The following is a 4,034-nucleotide window of genomic DNA, read 5'->3' as shown; positions in this document are numbered from 1 at the left end:
CATTGGACGGTTAGTGTTTGATTTTGCTTTTTATTGTGACTATGCCCTGATATTTTTCCCTCTTGATGTAAGAAAGTATTTTAGTGGAGCCCACAGTTAAGAGACTTTGAATTGTAAAAAGACTTTGAAATTCAAAGGAGATTGTATATTTTAAAGGGACTAAAATTTTAATATGTAAGAACTTGTAGACTGTGAGACTTTTAAAATTATTTAGATCTTGAGAATGAATAAGAAAATAAGGGTTGAGGCTAAATAGTAATGTGTTTGCATGCCAAATTGACAAAGAGTCAGTTGTTCTGGCTGGTTTTGTGTTAAAGTTGGAGTTATCACAGAGAAAGGTGACTCCCTTGAGGACATGCCTCCATGAGATCCAGCTGTAAGGCATTTTCTCAATTAGTGATCAAGGGTGGGAGGACCCATTGTGGATGGTGCCATCCCTGGACTGGTAGTCCTAGGTTCTATAAAAAAGTAAGCTGAGCAAGCCAGGGGAAGCAAGCCAGTAAGCAGCACTCCTCCATGGCTTCTGCATCAGCTCCTGCCTCCAGGTTCCTACCCTGTGTGAGTTCCAGTCCTGACTTCCTTTGGTGATGAACAGCAATATGGAAGTGTAAGCTGAATAACTCTTTCCTCCCCAACTTGCTTCTTTGTCATGATGCTTTGTGCAGGAATAGAAATTCTGACGAAGACACTTGTACATGTAGGATATAGTCCATAATTTTAAAAAGTCAAATTTTGTGCTATTTGTCTTTTCAGTGGCTGGATTATTTTTTAGCCATGATCTCTTCAAGTTTCATTTATTTTGTGATATATGACAGAAGTTCCTTCCTTCCTATAGCTGATCAATATTTCATCATCATTTTACATATATATATTTCAGCCATGAGAGATGAAGAATTTCTAGGTATGTATGGAACAGAATTCTGCTTATTGTTTTGTTAATTACTGAAAAAATTAGTTTATTATAATTTTATTTAACAATTTAGGAAGTTCACTGCCATTGGCAGTTCCAGTGCAATTTCAGGTGCAATTTGAAATTCAGGAATTTCAGTGGAGCTGTTAGTGCAGCAGACCTTGTGGGAAAATACATGCACGTGTGAAGGGGTCTCTCAAAAACTGACCTCATTGGTTTCATTCTCCGCAAACTGACCTGGGCCACTCCACATGGCCTTCATTGTTCCTGATGTTATCACATGTTCCCTGTACAATAAACTCACGACTGTCAGAAGATATTAATTTGACATACATGGCATCAGGGCCTTCACAACACTGTAGGTTTTCTCTTTTCAGTCCATTATGTTCCTATAAAATTCTGCTTGATCTCAGAGGAACTTTAGTAGTTTCCCCTGTGGGTTCTGGGGCACAGGAAGGAATTACTTCTGTTGAGTCACAGCTGCTTTCTGCCCATCATGCTTTTTGTTAATGCTATTCTGTACATATGGACGGATTTTTGAAGGGTAGATTTTGTATTTTAGCATATTAAAAACAAAGAGTCAATGAAATCAGTTTTTGAAGAAAGCGTAAGAGAGGCCAGTGAGATGGCTCCATACGTAAAGGCACTTGCTGCCCAGGTTAGTCCCACATTGTGGAAGAAGACACATTCCTGAAAGTTGTCCTTTGACCTCTCCATGTATGTCATGGCTTATGTACTCACTTGTGTATACACACACTAAGTAGATGCAATTTGAGCAATAGCTTTAACCAAAAAAATGGCCAGAGTATTGCAAAGTATGTCTAGACTTCAGATCACTGCAAATGAAACTTTCTCTAGTATGCTCTGTTGTACCTGGGGGTGAGCACACTGTGGCAGAGAGTGGCAGCCAGAGCCTGTTTCAGTAGTAAGCCCTCACCTGTAGGATGTTACGTGTAGTCTGAGGTACATCAGGTGAGGCTCTTCTCAAACAAGTGAAGACTGTCTCTAGAATGGGAGGGCTAAGGTAGCAAGAATGCCACACGTACTTATAGTGCCTATGGGGGCCAATTACATTCAAACTACCACATGCCTGTATCAGAAAGAAAACAAGGGAATGTATCTTATCCTTTCATTCAGCTATTTCACAACATTAAGGCCAGAAGCAGAGTCGACACTGGGAAAGTGACCAGCCACTTGCAACTGCTTTTCACTTCTTTGTTTCTGAACCTTGTTCTATCTGTGGCCTCACGATCGTCGTTTTATGTTCTTCATGTGTATGCATACATGAACAGGAGGATGCTGGAGAACTTCAGGTATCTTCCTAAATGGCTCTTTTTTAAAAATTATTTATTAAATATTTTTTTTAAAAAATTATTCATTGATTGGGGTGGGGCACTGTGCACATCCGTCGCAGTGAGCATGTGGAAGTCAGAGAATGGCTTTCAAGAGTCAGTTCTCTCCTTCCATCATGCAGATAACCAGGGAATGAATTTGGGTTGGCTGCCTTGGCAGTAAGCACCTTTCCATGCTGGCTGTATAACATCTCTACTTTAATAATAATAATAATAATAATAATTAGTATTATTAGGGGGTGAGATAGGATTTCTCTCTGGCCTCAAACTCACAGATAACCCACCTGCCTCTGTCCAGTGAAGGCTAGGATTGAAGGTGTGCGCCATCAGTGCCTGGCTCCACGTTACTTCTTGAGCTAGGGTCTCTTGATAAACCTGGAGCTTACTGATTAGCTAGCAAACCCTAGAAAATCCTTCTGTCTCTGCTGAGATCATAGGTGTGCCATGCGGTCCAGTCTTTTATCTATGTGCTGGGGTTCTAAACTTGGGTGCCTATGCTTGTACAAAAAACACTTTGAGAACTAAACTGTCTCCACAGCCTTTAAATTTTTCTTTTAGATTTATTGTATGCACGAGTGTTTTGCTCATACATATGTCAGTGCACCACATACCTTGCCTACCTGATGCCTGTGGAGGTTAATACACCATACTGCATCCCCTGGAACTGGACAGATTGTTTTCGAATCAACCAGGGGTCCTCTGCAAGAGCAACAAGTACTCTTAAATACTGAGCTATCTCTCCAGCTCCATTAAAATGTGTAGCTCAGGCTGGAGGAAGAGGTCTAGTGACAGGCCCAAATTGAGATCCAGCTCAAGGGAAGGCTCCAAGATCTGACACTATTACTGATGCAATGGTGTGCTTATGACAGGAGCCTCACATGGCTGCCTTCTGAGAGACCCAACATGCAACTGAAAGAGTCAGATACAGATACTTACACCCAACCATTGGACAGAAGCTGGGTACCCCTGTGGTTGAATTAGGGAAAAGCGGGAGAAGCTGAGGAGGAGGGCGACCTAGTAGGAAGACCAGCAGTCTCAACTAACCTGGACCCCTGAGATCTTTCAGACAATGAACCACCAACCAGTCAGCATACACCAGCTGATGAGTCCCTGACACATACACAGCAGAGGACTGCTGGGTTTGGCCTCAGTGAGAGAAGATGCACCTAACCATCAAAAGACTTGAGGTCCCAGGGAGTGAGGAGGTCTGGTGGGTGGGGTGTTGGGGACATCCTCCTAGAGATGGAGGAGGAGATATGGGATGAGGATCAGTCAGAGGGAAGACCAGGAGGGGGACAATGACTGGACTGTAAAAAAAGATTAAATAATAATAACAATAATAATAATAATAAAGTTTAAAAAATATATAGCTCAGGCTGGCCTCCAATGAGTGACCTTTTTGCCTTTGCTTCTTCAGCACATCCCACTGCTGTGCACAAGCACAACCATCTCTTTTTACGATCTTAAGGGGCCTGTCAGCTCATTCTTTTCTCAGTAGATGAGCTGCCTTTTCACCGGTAGTGCCTGTCTCATGGTGGAGAGTCTTGACTGGCTGAGATGGGATCAGGTCCATTCCCACTCTGCTTGAGCAGGGGCTCATGGTTGAAAACATGAAGTAGGGTTTGTATAGAAAGGTAGAAAGGTAGACCTTGGAGGAATGGAGCAACAAATGAACTTGGCAATGACCCTTAATGTTGTCAAACAAGTATTTAATTCAAAGCATTGTAAGGGGGCTACATATAGTGGTTTATTGAGCACACAGCTCAGAGACA

At 42.1% G+C, this 4,034-nt stretch overlaps 1 pseudogene; it reads right to left on the bottom strand.

Annotated features, from left to right (window-relative positions):
* Window positions 1–971: 971 nt before the first annotated feature.
* On the bottom strand, window positions 972–1,292 carry LOC114622448 (annotated as a pseudogene).
* Window positions 1,293–4,034: the final 2,742 nt, after the last annotated feature.

Source organism: Grammomys surdaster, unplaced genomic scaffold, assembly GCF_004785775.1.
Source record: "Grammomys surdaster isolate TR1022 unplaced genomic scaffold, NIH_TR_1.0 188, whole genome shotgun sequence".
NCBI classification, from domain to species: domain Eukaryota; kingdom Metazoa; phylum Chordata; class Mammalia; order Rodentia; family Muridae; genus Grammomys; species Grammomys surdaster.
This window is presented reverse-complemented; position numbering and strand designations above follow the sequence as displayed.